The 15,953-nt window shown below is 50.1% G+C and overlaps 2 long non-coding RNA genes across 3 annotated transcripts in view; both read left to right on the plus strand.

The window, feature by feature from the left end:
* The window catches only part of LOC149120160 (uncharacterized), an 86,979-nt gene that overhangs the window by 10,148 nt on the left and 60,878 nt on the right, over window positions 1-15,953 (plus strand). The gene's annotated exons all lie outside the window — the stretch shown is intronic.
* On the plus strand, window positions 9,197-15,783 carry LOC127488743 (uncharacterized). Its single transcript, XR_011385028.2, has 3 exons — window positions 9,197-9,558; window positions 10,063-10,312; window positions 14,637-15,783. It is a non-coding gene; the product is annotated as an uncharacterized LOC127488743 (long non-coding RNA).

Raw genomic sequence — 15,953 nt, forward strand, 5'->3', positions numbered from 1 at the left:
CCCTAGCTGGCCTTCACTCCTGGTGCAGCGCATAGATTAAGATGCAAGATCCCCCAGGTGAATCCTCCCTGGACATGCCCCCTGCGCCTCACCAGGCACGTGTTCTGTGCAAGATTATTCTTGGCAACATAAACTGAGAGCAACCCAAGTGCTCCCCAGTAGGGCATGCGTTGACCAAGGCAGGAAAGCACCCGAGTGATGGGTAAGCACACAGCCACTGGAGAAAGCAGCCCATCTGAATGCACTGATCTGGAGGGACCTCCAAGGCAACGTGTGGTTGAGTGACAAGGGCAAGTTGTAAGGATCTAACAGAGAACGGTTACGTGTGTGTGTACCTATCTGCGGCGTGGGTTCATAAATAGAAATGAGTTCATTTTTGGGAGGTAGGGCAATTCTCGGCGCATAGCAAGAGCTGTATTGTGTCTGAAAAATCAATGGGAATACAAGAGAAAAGTCCTAGAAGGGACCTACAAGGGGTTAACAGCATGGGTCCCCTCTTGGGGATGGGGACTGGGTTTGGGGCTGATGACTGAAGGGGACTGGAGCCTTATCTCTAACATTTTACCCTGACACAAAAACATCACATTCATGTTTTTACTTGTGAAATTAAAAGTACATATGCATTCAAACTTGAAAAGTATCCCTAAAATAAGGAACTCCATTCCTTCTCAATGCAGGCAGGGTTAGCAGAAAATCGAACCAGGGCCATACAGATAACCTGGGATCAGATAGCTAGGGCCATACAAATAACATGGGATCAAATAACCCCTGCCCAGTGCTGAGGTCCTCAACCAGGGACACAGCACAGGCCAGCAGCATCTGCAGAAATGAGTTCCACCAGCCAAGGACTCACTCCCCGGGGTCCTGGACTGCAGCTGGGGTGCTGGGGGTTGGGAGTCTTTTGTGGACCAATTATAGATTTAAAGTCTTAAGACTGAATTCAAGTCCCAAGCCAAGACCCTATGATGACCCTCATCCCTGCAACAGGGACCCCATCCCTGCCTTGTACCTCCCATCCTGGAGACCTAAGTGTAGTGTGTGTGAGCCTAACTGTGATTATCTTCGTCCCTTGGGCCCTAGCAGCCCCTGACACTCTGTGGCGTCCCTTGGGCCTAGCAGCCCCTGACACTCTGTGGGTGTCCGGCAGATGCGTAGAAACTGACCTGAGCTTGGCTGATAAGGAGTTAAAATAATGACAAAGGCGAAACTGTTTTAAATCGTGAAATTCGTATTTTGGTCTTTCAGGTTCATAATCATAGTGTGCTCACGCAACAGATCTAAGGGGCTCCAGAATGTTGTGGAAAATGGAATTAGAAGTTTATTTTATGACAAAACATGAGCTTTTTGTCCTCATAGGCATGGATTTCAGAGGGCAGCAATAGAAAGCTCTCGCTAGGGAGGAAATAAAACAGGTGAATTGGGACAGGAAATTAGCTCCCTGGGAACCACACAGACTTTGGGTTCTGTGTAGAGGGCAAGATTGACTTAAGTACCCCCCCTCACCCACGTATCCGGGGGCGCTTTCTTTAATGAGCCCACCCTACCTGACACTGTTCTCAGAGAACTAGCAAACTAGCAATCACATTCTGGCAAGACCTGAGTTCGAATTCCAGTTTTGCCAATTTCCTATGTTGTAGCTGTGTCCTCTGGGTGCCCAGGGCCTCTGAGCCTCAGATTTCACACTTGTGAGACTGCTCTTAGAGTGTAGACCTGCACGCGTGGTGACCAGCCTGGGGGGGCATTACAGACACACAGTTTGATGGGGAAGATGAACCGCGGGAGGGAGGAGGAGGGAGAAGGGGATGGTGTGTGGTTATCTCTGCCTTTCTCTTGCATTCCTAGCCCCATTTGCACATGAGGACATTGCGTGATAACTCAGCGTGTACAAGGAAGTAAGCAGGCCTGATATGCAAACCCCTATCTGCCTGACCCCAAGGCCTGTATGCCTGCCACTCAAGGAATAGCTAGGCAAGGAGGAGATGCCCTAGAATGGGGGTTGCCAGCAAGGGTTTTGGGTTTTCAAGGCAGCAAGACTCTTGTCTGTATTAGCCAGGGCGTTTCTTAACTTCCCGATCCTCAGTCTTTGCATCTGTAAAATGGAGTTAAGTAGTAGCAGTCCTATGCAGATAGGCTGCTGCAAGGAATGAAGAAGCTAAGTGTAAACCAGTGACCAAGTGCGGCGGCTCAGGCGACGCTGTGCGGAGACGCGCGGGCCTCGTTCACAAAGTCAGACCCTGATGCCGGCAGGACGTCACGTACGTTGCTTATATTTTCCTTAATGGATGCATGGGAATAATGCAAAACAGCGAGATCTCTACGCAGAGTGAGAGTGCCAAGTGGCACGTGTGTGCACAGACACCTCACACGGGATCCCAGTGTGCTGCTTGGCTGGGGCCGAAGCCCAGGGGAAGTGACCTGCACAAGGGCTGTGGCAAGCAGGTGAAACCAGGATTTGAGCCGGGCAAGCACTGGGCTCCTGGACAGATGTGTGTGGCTGTCTCATCGCCCTTACCTCCCAACAGTGTCACGAGACCGGTGGAGATCTGAGATGCTCGGTGCTTTGCCAACTGCCCCAGGCGACCACAGGCAGCCACCGTGGCTGCCTCCCACGTCACTGCACTTGGGACAAGTGGGAGCGCTCAGGAGAGGCAGAGCAGGCTGCCAGTGCGGGTTGAGGCCAAACCCCGGTGCCTCCCATCCGCTTCAGTGAGGGCTGCGGCTACCTGGAGGGGCCCCCTGAGTCTGGAGGGCCAGTGGGGCAGTCAGACAGCCAACCAGGCCGCCTCCTGGAGCTGGAAACCGGGCCTCTCACCCCACCCCATGAGCAAGGCTGCTTGTAGTGCTGGGAGAATGCACTGGAAATTCGATCAGCTCCACTTTGCCTGGGGACCCCTCTTCCTGAGAATTGCAGCCCATGGGCTTTCTGGGCGGGGGTAAATCCTGGGGGCTGGGGTGGGGGCACAGAAATGGGGACCATGGGGGTGCTGCAGCCTGCTTTGGGGGCAAGTTGTCCCGAGGCCACTTCCACCCCTCTGACTTTCCCTGCAGCTCTCTGAGAAGGGTCCTCCTGGGGGGCTCCCACCCACCTGCTGAGAATGTGGCTTGCACATCCTTTGCTAAGTAACAAGCAGCAGGAACGCGCAGCTCGGTGTGGCCATCTTGCTCTGCAAGGCGAAGGCAGCACCTTCCCATGTGGTCAGCCACAGGGGCTGGCCCTCGGCCTGGGAGCCGTGTGCGCTTCTGCCTCTCTCCAAGTGCTGCAGCCTCAGATCTGTGCTGTGCGTCTTTTAGTTCCAGGAGCCTGGATAAATCCCCTCAAGTCCGACTCAGACTCTCTGTGGTCATCTGTAAAATGAGACTAAAAACGCCTTTAGTCAGGAGAGGAGCAGAGCCCACAGCGGTGGTGTTAAGGACAAGGCTGCTTTTAGGGTTAGGGATACTGGTTAGGCTCGGATCTAATGTGAGGTCGGAGTTAAAGAGCAGAAGAAGAGGTCGCTATTGGGGGCTTGATGAATGTTCCAATGAGTTTGGATCGACCTCAAGGTCTGTGTGTCTCCCAGAGCTGTTGTAGAGTGAAAAGAGGAAGCTTGGTGCAAGTGCACTGGCTGTGAATTCCATCTCCGGTGCATAGAATCCACGAGGCAGTTAGGGTAGAACAGCAGGTTACCTAGGAGACATAGTTGAGGCCTTCAGGCTCGCGCTGTAGCTCACCAGTTCTGGGATGCGTTGTTGTCCAACCCTGATGTCTCTCCTGCTGGGGTCTCACTTAGACTCGGCACTGCGGATGATTCAGTTGGCAGGGTCTTTCTCGTTGTATCCGCACAAGAATGGTGTATCTGGCAATGGACGGCATCTCTGGAGGACGGCTGTTCGGCCTGGTTGTGGCTGAGATACTGGTTGAGATGCCCACATCCCGTACTGGAGTATCTGGGTTTGAGTTCGGCTCTGCTTCAACCCAGCTTCTGTCAACACACATCCTGGGGGGCGGCAGGTGACGGCTCAAGGACTTGGGCCCCCGCCACCCACGCCGGAGATGGAGTTCCTAGCTCTCAGTTTTGCCTGGCCCAATCATGGAAGCATTTGGGGAGTGAACAGTGGATAGGAACGCTCTCGCTTGCTACACTTCTCAATTAAGCAAATCAAGAAAAAGAAATGCACTCAAAGGTTGCATCGTCCTGCGGAGCGTACAGTGGCCACACCACTGTGCTCAGGCGACTTCCATCTCCCAACTGATGATGCTGAGTATCTTTCTACGTGCTTATTGGAGGTTTGTGCACCTGCTTTGGAGAGCTACTTATTCAAATTTCTTTTTAAAAGAAAACATGTATTAATTTATTTGGCAGAGTGACAGAGAGGGGGGAGAGACAGAGATCTTCCATCCACTGGTTCATTCCCCGCATGGCTGCAACAGCCAGGGCTGGGCAGGCTGAAGACAGGAGTCAGGAACTCCACCCTGATCTCCCACATGGGTGGCAGGGGCCCGTGTATTGGGCCATCTGCTGCTGGTCTTTCCCAGGCGTGTCAGCCGGGAGCTGGATCAGAAGTGGAGCAGCCGGGGCTCATACTGGCACTCTGATAATGGGATGCCTGCCTGCAAGCAGTCACTTAACCCGCTGCACCCCAGTACCAGCCCCCATTCAAGTGTTTGCCCGTTTTAAAATTAATTTTGTACTTTTGCTGTTGAGTTGTAAGAATTCCTCTCCTTCTCCTTCTTCTAGATTTTATTTATTTGAGAGGTAGAGTTATAGACAGAAAGAGGGGGAGACAGAGAGAGAGAGAGAGGTCTTCCATCTACTGGTTCACTTCCAAGATGGCTGCAATGGCCGGAGCTGAGCCAGTCTGAAGCCAGGAGCCTGGAGCTTCTTCCAGGTCTCCTGTGTGAGTGCAGAGGCCCAAGCACTTGGGCTATCTTCTACTGCTTTCCTAGGTGCATTAGCAGGGAGCAGGATCACAAGTGGAGCACCCCAGACTCGAACCGGTGACCATATGAGATGCCAACACTGCAGGCTGGTTGTTTAACCTGCTATGCCACAGCACCGGCCCCAAGACTTCTTTATATATTTTAGACGCGAGTCCCTAATAAGACATGCAATTTGCTAACATTGCCTCTCATTCTGATGGTTCTTTTCCCTCTCTTGATTGTTCCTCTTCTCTGCCTTTCTTTCTTTCTTTCTTTCTTTCTTTCTTTCTTTCTTTCTTTCTTTCTTTCTTTCTTTCTTTCTTTCTTTCTTTCTCTCTCTCTCTCTCTCTCTCTCTCTCTCTCTCTCTCTCTCTCTCTCTTTCTTTCTTTCTTTCTTTCTTTCTTTCAAGATTTATTTATATGTCTGAAAGGCAGAGTTACAGAGGAGAGACGGGAGAGAGTCAGAGACAGATGTCTTCCATCTCCTAGTTCATTCCCCAAATGGCCACAACAGTTAAGACTGGGCCAGGCCAAAACCAGGAACCCAGACCTATACCTGGGCCATCCTCTGCTGCTTTCCCAGGCCAATAGCAGAGAGCAGGATTGGAAGTGGAGCAGCTGGAACCTGAACCAGTGTCCATATGGGATGACAGGGTTGCAGGTGACAGCTTAAACCTGATGTACCACAATGCCAGCCCTAAAATGTTTTTTTTAAAGATTTATTTATTTGAAAGTCAGAGTTACACAGAGAGAAGGAGAAACAGAGAGAGAGAGAGAGAGAGAGAGAGAGAGAGATCTTCCATCCGTTGGTTCACTCCCCAGTTGGCCGTAACAGCCAGAGCTGTGCCGATCCAAAGCCAGGAGCCAGGAGCTTCTTCTGGATCTCCCACGTGAGTACAGGGGCCCAAGGACTTGGGCCATCTTCTACTGCTTTCCCAGGCTATAGCAGAGAGCTGGATTGGAAGTGGAGCAGCTGGGCCTTGAACCGGCACCCATATGGGATGCCGGCACTGCAGGTGGTGGCTTTACCTGCTATGCCACAGCACTGGCTCCCTAAAAATTTTTTAATTTTGATGAAGTCATGGGGCCAGTGCCATGGCTTACTTGGTTAATCCTCTGCCTGTGACGCCAGCATCTCATATGGGCACCGGGTTCTAGTCCCAGCTGCTCCTCTTCCAGTCCAGCTCTCTGCTGTGGCCCGGGAGGGAAGTGGAGGATGGCCCAAGTCCTTGGGCCCTGCACCTGAATGGGAGACCAGGAGGAAGCACCTGGCTCCTGGCTTCGGATCAGCACAGCGCTGGCCATAGCGGCCATTTGTGGGGTGAACCAAAGGAGGGAGGACCTTTCTCTCTGTCTCTCTGTCTCACTGTCTATAACTCTACCTGTCAAATAAAAAGAAATTTTTTTGATGAAGTCAGATTTATGTTTTTCTTTGGTGGCTTCTGCATTTTCTGTCATAGCTAAGAAACCATTGTCTCATCTTAGATCATGACCATTGTTTTCCCTTTTCTCAAAGACTAAATTGATTAATCATTCAATAGGTAGCCTTTATATGCTTGCTTCTACTTAGTGTGCTTTTGAGATTTATCCCTGTTCTCCCCAAGTATTAGTAATGTTTTCCTTTTTGTTGCCAAGTAATATTCCGCCGGATGGCTAGTCCCGGTTTTTCCATTTGCCCTGTGGCGGGCACTGGGCATGCTTCCTATCCGGGATGGAACTGGTGCCACGGCTACAGAGGACATGTAGTTGTGTGGGCAGATGTTCTCACTTTCCCTGAGTAAGCTCCTCTGGGCAGTCCAGAGGCGGCTTTGCTGGGCTTCCGCTCAGAGTGTGTGCGGCTGTGCGAGAAACTCTTTCCACAGTGACTGTACCGTTTGCGTTCCCCTCAACAATGCATATTTATGTTTTTTCCCTTTGACTTACCAGTTTTCAACTAAGTTAACTCCCTAGTGCTCTCCAAGAATGAGCTGTCAAGTTGTTTGTTTTCTTCTGAGTGTTTAATGTTTAAATGTATTTTATGTGTTCAGTATTCTACAATTAATACTGTTTTTTGAAAGATGTATTTATTTATTTGAAAGGCAGAGTGACATGGAGACACATACACACACACACACACACACACACACAGAGGTGGGGGGGGAGGATGCCTTCCGTCTTCTGGTTCACTTCCCAAATGACTGCCACAGCTGTGGCCTGGCCAGGTTAAGCCAGGATCCAGGAACTCCATCCGGGTCTTCCAGGTGGGTGGCAGGGACTCAATTACTTGATCCATCATCTGCTGCTTCTCAGGAGCATTGGCAGGGGTATGGATGGGAAGTGGAGCAGCGGGAACTCGAACCTGTGCTCTGGTAGTGGGATGGGCGCGTCCCAAGGAGCGGCTTAACCTGCTGTGCCACACACACTCGGTTCCTCCTACTCACATTTTCCCAGTGTGGCCCAGCAGGAGCCTTTTCAAAGGATGCCTGTGCCCTGAGCAGAAGATGATGTGGCCCCAGTAGCTTTCCTTTGTCATCTTCTATCTCCTGCCAAGACCTGGAATCACCCATTTCTGGCTCTGTATTAAAAATATTTTGTGGAGGGGCTGGTGCTGTGGTATTGTAGGCTAAGCCTCTGCCTACAGTGCTGACATCCCATATGGGCGCTGGTTCGAGTCCCAGCTGCTCCACTTCCAATCCAGCTAGCTCTCTGCTATGGCCTGGGAAATCAGTGGAAGATGGTCCAAGTGGTTGGGCCCCTGTACCCTCATAGGAGACCCCTAAGAAGCTCCTGGCTCCTGGATCAGGCCAGCCCCAGCTGTGGTGACCATTTGGGGAGAGAACCAATAGGATGGAAGACCTCTCTCTCTACCTCTCTACCTCTCTCCCTAACTCTGTCTTTCAAATAAATAAAATAATTATTAAAAAAATTCATGAGTTTGTGAGGATGTTACTAACCTTAATTCATGATCTATTTAACTTCTTCAAACTGAGATTTCTATCTCCTTTTCCCCCACCAAAATGGGGAGAGATAAGATAAGATAAGATAATCAGCTGCCTCCTCTCCAGGGGTTGTTATGTGCCAAGTCCCTCTGACCCTCACAACAACCTGGGACTGAGTTACTGTTGTCTCCATTGCATGCCTGGGGAAGCTGGCTCCATCCTGAGCAGGCAGGGAGCCCCTCAGCCCTCCCTCCCCTAGGTCAGGACACAGCAGTCAGTGGAGGGCACCTGGGCCTCCAGCCAGGAGCAGTCACAGAGCTAAGACATGACAGAGTGCAAGGAGAAGTCCTCGCCCCGGGAAGGTGACCGCGTTGCGGCAGCTCCCAGTGGTGCTGTCATGGCTGGCACACAGCGAGGCCCCATCCACCTCAGACAGGAAGATGAACCCCTACCGCACTGAGCCAGGCCCTGGACATCTGGGCCCCTGACTCGTGCCCGCCAGCACTGGCCTTGAGTGTGAAACAGAACACAAATGCCATCTGCTCCCAGCAGTGAGAGGAGCCCCAGGGGCTTCCCCGCCAGCAGGGGGGCCGGGTGAGATGATGCTGGCCTCTGTGGGGGACCACAACAGAGGTTCCAAGGGGACATCCGGCATCGCCCCCCTGTTGATAAATGGGGAAACTGAGGGTGAGATCGTCCTGGGCACAGGCGAGGGAAGAGGCAGGGAAATAGGACAAAGCACGTGGTGAGGCGGAGGGAAGACGACGCTCACTGTGTAGGGACCAACGTGCCAGGAAGGCGGGAAATGCAGCTCTTTTCTCGCGTGCGTAGACATTGAGCGGTGGCCTGCACACCTAGGAGCAGGGAGGCCCCCGGTGACATTTCTGAGAGGACAAACTCTTTATGCAAAGATAAAACAGCTGAACGGGCCCAGGCCTGAGGGGGTGTGGGGACTGGGCTAGGTGGGACGTTGGGCGAAGCTCCCGGAGAGAGGCTGGAGGCGCGGAATGGGCAGGAGTGGCTGGGCTGGGCTGGGCAGGGCAGGGCGCAGGCAAGGCATTTTGGGAGTCTGAACTTTGAGCTAAGAGCCCTAGAAAGGGCTGGGACAGTTCTGCTCCAGGGGCAGGGTGGCATAGGAGGTGGTGGGGCAGAGAGGGGGGTTCTCAGGGGAGACAGCTGAGGGAAGGGTCCAGATGCCCCTCCCTGCACTTGACCTGGATCTCAGCGGGGAAGAAGAGCCTAGAGCCAGCGCTATGCTATCTTCTCCCTGGAAACCAGATTCCTGGTAACCAGCCCTGCAGAAGAGGTGTGGCCCAGAGCCTGAGTTTAGGAGCTTCAGGGGGTCCAAGTGGAAGACAAAGGAGTTAGGGAGGAGGGCTGCCTTGGGAGAGAATTAACAAATTTCCCTTGACAAATCTAGATCTGCCCCAGGCCTTTGCACTTGCTGGTCCCTGCACCCTAAGGGAAGCCGGCCCTCTTATCTCTGCGAGCAGGTGTCACTCACACAGCATCCCAGCAGCCATTCCTTACTCAACCTGCTGCTTCCATCTACCCAGCTTTTAGAGAGCGCCTCCCACCAGCTGAAAGTGTTATTTTATTTTATTTTTGGCATTTTCTGTTTCATCCTGCAGAGCGTAAGGTCTTCAGAGCAGGAGCTGTGTCTCATCCACGGGTCCTGTTCCCTGATTTGGAACAGCAGTTGAGATCTAGAAGCCGTTCAAAAGATGATTGTTTGAATCAGTATGTGGATGGGTGGGTGGGTGGATGATGGATGGGTGGGTGGGTGGATGGAGAAATTTGGTGACTTTTTCCAAAGTGGTTGAGACCAAGGCTCATGAAGTGGCCTCTAATTCGATGGCAAGGTGGAAGTATTTTGGTGTCAACCGTCCTCTATTTGAGAAATAGATCAGAACTGGACTTGGTCTTAGCTGACTGTGGAATGCGTGTGGGTACAAAGCAGACACAGATCAAATTCTAGAACAGAGTGGTTCATGAGCCACCTAGGGGCCATCTCCAGTCTACACAGATGATTGGACTATACCATGTTAAAATTTTTTTAATCAATTGCCAGCATTTAAAATTTTCTAATAAACTCGGATATCCATTTTCCTTAATCAAAAGATCTGGAAACGTGAAGGCCCCATTTTTAAGGGCAGACGCTGGCTGGAGCTGGGACAGGCTTGGTGTGGGCTCTGCCGTCGGCTCCGCAGACCCACCTGGCTCACTTCCTCTTTCCCGCCCCAGCCTTTGAGTTTGCTCCACTGGCTCTCCTGCTCTCGGTCGGTCGGTCGTCATTCCAGACCCTGGTGCCAGCTCTTTGATGTACGAGGGATCCTGCGGAGAATGCGTTTTCTGTGTCGCGATGAGACAGCACCATGAAGGAGCACAGACAGACAGTCGATGGACGAAGGCATCGCCCACAGGCAGCACCGCTGACGTCTGCTGTGTGGTCACCTACACTCCCCATGGTCCCCCACCTAGCAGTTCTTATGCAGTAAGTAGTGACTGACCAGCAGAAGAGGCAATAAGACCCGGATGGTTCCAGAAACACTGTGGAGGGCAGGTGTGTGTCCTCTGGCACATCTGCACCGTGGCCCCGTAGGCAGCCGCGTCTGGGGCTCGTGGCACAGACAAATCCCTAGAGACTTGCTGGTGCCCACAGTGGGTTTCAAGTGCTTGCCTTCTCTCTGTAGTTCAGAACTTGTCCTATGAGGAATCTGGACCACAGCATGTGCCACCATGGCTGGATGGCACCCTGGGCCTCCAAGGGACTCTTCACCGGAGGCTGTGGCCAAGTCACAATGGACATAGGCTTTAATGCACTTATGGGGTTGTGGGAAATAAGGGACCTCTTAAGGGTTGTGATAAACAACTTAATAGATAGAAGTACGGGTGGGTGGATAGAAATCTACACACAGACAGACCGAGGAAGCCAGTCAGCTGAATAATGGCTGCAGGACAGGGGTGTCGGGAGGGAGAGATTCACCCGTGCCACCACCGGAAGCCAAAGCTGGGGCTCTTGTCAATGCAGAACTGACACTGAGATATCACGTCGAGCCCTGGATCCTCCAAAAACAGGCAGGAGAACATGCAGCACAGAGAAGGTACAAAGAGGGGCTGGCGCTGTGGCACAGCCGGTGAAGCCGCCTCCTGCAGCGCCGGCATCCCACATGGGCGCTGGTTCAAGGCCCGGCTGCTCCACTTCCCATCCAGCTCCCTGCTATGGGCCTGGGAAAGCAGTGGAGGATGGCCCAAGTGCTTGGGACCCTGCACCCATGTGGGAGACCTGGATGAAGCTCCTGGCTCCTGGCTTTTGCCAGTTCCAGCCCAGGCTGTTGTGGCCAATTTGGAGACTGAACCAGTCAGTGGGTGGGAGATCTTTCTCTTCCTTTCTCTCTCTCTCTCTCTCTCCTCAGCCTTTCAAATAAATAAATAGATCTTTAAAAAAAAATAGAAAGTAGGTAGAGATAATTCAAAGACAATTTTAGTAATTTTCTATATCTGGAAACTTAAAAGCATACTTCCGAGTAAGTCATAGACGAAAGAAAAATAATAGTATAAATTTTAATATAATTAGAATTGAGTGATACTGAAAATATTGCATGTCAAAATTCAACAATGAATTAAAAGGGACTCTTGGATGGGAAAATGTATCTTGAAGTGTTAGATTCGACCAGAAACAGAAAAAAAAATATGAACTGAGAAGACAACAGAATGACCCCCAAAAAGCAGAACGGAGGCAATAAATGTAAGAGCAGGAATTAATGAAATAGAAAAAAAAAAAAAAAAGATGCCTAAGGGTGGATCACAAGGCCAAGTAGTGGTCTTCAGTAAGATTTGGAAAATAGGCAAAGTTCTAGAAAGCCTCATTTTTCAAAAAGAAGGTGGGCAGACCTGAGAAATGAAAATGAAATAAAGCTACGGGTAAAACAAATATTTAAAAGATAGTGGCCTAGTGGAGTATTATAAAAATATGCCAACAATTTGAATTCTTAGATGAAATAGTAAAATTCCTAGAAAAATGTAACTCCATAGTTGATTTAAAAGAATTTAAAAGTCCAAATTTCCTATAATCACTTCAAAAATGAGTAAGTGGTTAACTGTCTCCCGACAAGAAAAAATAATTACAGGGCCTGTGCGTAGGTTTTTTTTTTTCTTTTTTTTCCAGTGGAATTCTACCAGCGTTCAAGCTGATTCCAAGCCTGTTGTGTATCCTATTTGTGGAATACACAAATACATGGAATCTTCCAGAGCACAGCGAAAAATGCCTGCTCGTTCCATGGGGCGAATTCAAGGGAACTTAAAAAAAATCTATGGAAAATGTGTATTATGAAAAAAAGTATACATGGATTTCCAAAATTTTTTTGTGCCAAAATAAACTTTTCATTCTATTTTCCCACAGAATTTAGAAGTGTTTTATTTATTTGGAAGGCAGAGACAGAAGACTCGCAACTGCTTTTATTATTATTATTATTATTATTATTATTATTTATTTGACAGATAGAGTAAGACAGTGAGAGATAGAGACAGAGAGAAAGGTCTTCCTTCCATTGGTTCACCCCCTAGTGGCCCCTACGGCTGGCGCTGTGCTGATCCGAAGCCAGGAGCCAGGTGCTTCCTCCTGGTCTCCCATGGGGTGCAGGGCCCAAGCACTTGGGCCATCCTCCACTTCCCTCCCGGGCCACAGCAGAGAGCTGGACTGGAAGAGGAGCAGCTGGGACTAGAACCTGGTGCCCATATGAGATACCGGCGCCGCAGGCAGAGGATTAACCAAGTGAGGCATGGCGCCGGCCCCACAACTGCTCTTTCAATCCCCAAATGCCTGCGACAGCAATGGCTGGACCAGGCCACCACCAGGAGTCAGGACGCCAGTCCAGGTCCTCCACGTGGGCGGCAGGGACCCTAGTGCTGGAGCCATCACTGCTGCCTCCCAGGGTGCACGTTAGCAGGAAGCCGGAGTCAGGAGCAGTCAGGTCTTGAATGCATGCACTCATAGGAACCAAGCTGCGTTTAATTCCTAAAATACAAAAGTGAGTTAAGGAAAAAATTATAAATATTTATAGTTTAACAGGTTGAAATAAATAAGCTACTCCAATACATGTAGAAGTAAGAATTTGGGAAATTTTGACAGCTATTTATAATCAATTAAATAAAAATATTTATCAAAAGAGAAATGGGAGAGCTTTTTTGGCAATGTGATGGTATATGCCAGTGTCATCTATCTTTTTTTTTTTTAAATGGATTCTCTCTTTTTTTTTTTTTTTTTTTTGACAGGCAGAGTGGATAGTGAGAGAGAGACAGAGAGAAAGGTCTTCCTTTTGCTGTTGGTTCACCCTCCAATGGCCACCGCGGCTGGCGCGCTGCGGCTGGGGCACCACGCTGATCCAAAGGCAGGAGCCAGGTGCTTCTCCTGGTCTCCCATGGGGTGCAGGGCCCAAGCACTTGGGCCATCCTCCACTGCACTCCCGGGCCACAGCAGAGAGCTGGCCTGGAAGAGGGGCAACCTGGACAGAATCCAGCGCCCCAACCGGGACTAGAACCCGGTGTGCCGGCGCTGCTAGGTGGAGGATTAGCCTAGTGAGCCGCCGCACCGGCCAGTGTCATCTATCTTAAGGTGATAAGTTGGAACCTTTTCCTTAAGAAGTAGAGATCGACAGGGCTGGCGCTGTGGAGAAGCAGGTAAAGCCGCCGCCTGCAGTGCCAGCATCTCATGTGGGCACCAGTTTGAGTCCTGGCTGCTCCACTTCTAATCCAGCTCTCTGCTGTGGCCTGGGAAAGCAGTGGAGGATGGCCCAAGTCCTTGGGTCCCTGCACCCTCATGGGCGACCCAGAAGAAGCTCCTGGCTCCTGATCGGCACAGCTCCAGCTGTTGCGGCCAATTGGGGAGTGAACCAGCGGATGGAAGACCTCTCTCTGTCTCTGTCTCTGTCTCTCTGTCTCTGTCTCTGTCTCTGCCTGTCCTTCTCTCTCTGTGTAACTCTGACTTTTAAATAAATAAATAAATCTTAAAAAAAAAAAAAAGAATTAGAGATAAGAATGTCATCTGTCATTACTGTTGCCCTAGAGGCCCAGCCAGTGCAATAAGGCAAGAAAAAAAATGTAGCAATGAGAAAAGAAGAAACAAAATATGTTATTTACAGATGTATGATTGTTTACATAGGAAATCCAAGAGAATATACAAACTGAGATTAGTGAGAATTCAGCAAAATAGCAAGATATAATGTCAGTAGTCTAAAATTACATTTCTATTCAGCAACAAGCAATCAATAAGAAAAAGTAATTTAAAAGATGTTACAATTTATAATACCAAAATGATAAAAGGCCCATAAAAATTTTTAAAAGATTTATTCATTTATTATTTGGAAGGCAGAGTTAGAGATAGAGAGACAGAAATAGAGAGGTTTTCCGTCCTCTGGTTCACTCCCCAGATGGCTGCAGTGGCCAAGGCTGGTCTCCCTGGTGTCCCACAAGGGGGCAGGGGTCTAACGACTTGGTCCATCTTTCACTGCTTTCCCACGTCATTAGCGGGGAGCTGGATCTGAAGTGGAGCAGCCGGGACACAAACAGGTGCGCATGTGAGATACCAACATCGCAGGGGTGGCTTAGCCTGCTCTAGCGCAACAGCAGCCCTCTCGGCGGAAGACCACTGTGGATAAAATTATATGAATGTTAGAGAAAAGCCACTGAAGTCCATAAATAAATGGAGAAAGATGTTCATTTCATGACTAAAATGCTTTGGTATGTTGAAGATCTTAAGTAAAACACTGAGCCGTAGACTTAATACAATTTCAATCAAAACCTCATCTGGATTTTTCCAGGAACTGCAAAAGCTGATTCTCCAATGTATATGGAAGCACAAATGTGCAAGAATAGCCAAGACATTCCTGAAGAAGCATGCGCGGGGCGCTCTGCCCAGAAGAGGGTGGAATTCATCGTGGAGTTACTTGGCGGTTGCTTTGGCACCGAGAAACTGACCAGTGAAAGAGAGCAGAAAGCCCAGAGGCGGGCGCAAGTCCCGCCGTAAGCCTCACGTGGCAGGCCACCAGGGCCAGGAGGAAGGGACCGCCGAGGACGCCAGCGCGCTGGTTATCTGCGCAGGGGAGGGACAGGTCCTTGTGTCCTGAGCTATAAAAACCAGATGCTGGCCAGTTCCGGGTGTCACTTGGAAAGGTGCCATTATAAACTCTGAGGGGGAGCTATTCCATGACCTGCAGGTAAGGAAGTATTTTTTTTCTGTTTTTCTTTTTTTGAGATTTTATTTATGTATTTGAGAGGTAGAGTTACAGAGAGAGGGAGAGACAGAAAGGTCCTTCCTCTGCTGGTTCACTTTCCAAATGACTGCAATGGCCGGAGCTGGGCCAATCCGAAGCCAGGAGCCAGGAGCTTCCTCTAGGTCTCCCGTGTGCGAGCAGGGGCCCAAGCACTTGAGCCATCTTCCATTGCTGTCCCAGGCCACAGCAGAGAGCTGGATCCGAAGAGGAGCAGCCACAACTTGAACAGGCACCCATATGGGATGCAGGCACTGCAGCAGGGGCTTAGCCTAGTACCACAGCGCCAGCCCCCAGGAAGTGTTTTCTAAACAAGGAAAGAAGATACAAAGAGTCACAGCTACACTAAAAACTATTGTCCATCAAATTCCCCTTCAACAAACAAGCCACAGATTGGAAGAAGACAAAGGATTACAACCCTGGATGCATAAAGAATTCCTGCAATCCAATTAGAAAAATGCAAATCATTTTCACATTAAAAAGGGATCCTCCGTCCCCGCCCTCCCTCAGTGGTCTCTGAGTTTGGTGCTCCAGAAAGGAAGAGAGATGGGTTTGACCCAGGAGCCCTCTGACTTGCAGAAGTGGGTGACTGGTGCTTTGACGAATTCTAGGAGGGCGTGGAAGGCGATGGGTAGCAGGAACTTGACTGCAGAAGGCAGTCAGGTGGGGCCAAGCAGGACTGGGTGGATGTTTTGTAAATAGGAAAATAAAAATCCTACTTCTATTACTGCTTTCTAGCATCAGTTAATGGAATTAGCATAGGGACAAAGGTTTTACAAACAAAGGAGGGTTTTATCAGGGCTGGGTGGGGTCTTCTGCAGGAATGACCTTGCTGCATGGCTTGGTCCTGCTGCAGCCAGAGCAAGC

This window comes from Oryctolagus cuniculus, chromosome 20 (assembly GCF_051225735.1).
Source record: "Oryctolagus cuniculus isolate XC-2025 breed Fujian yellow rabbit chromosome 20, ASM5122573v1, whole genome shotgun sequence".
NCBI lineage: Eukaryota > Metazoa > Chordata > Mammalia > Lagomorpha > Leporidae > Oryctolagus > Oryctolagus cuniculus.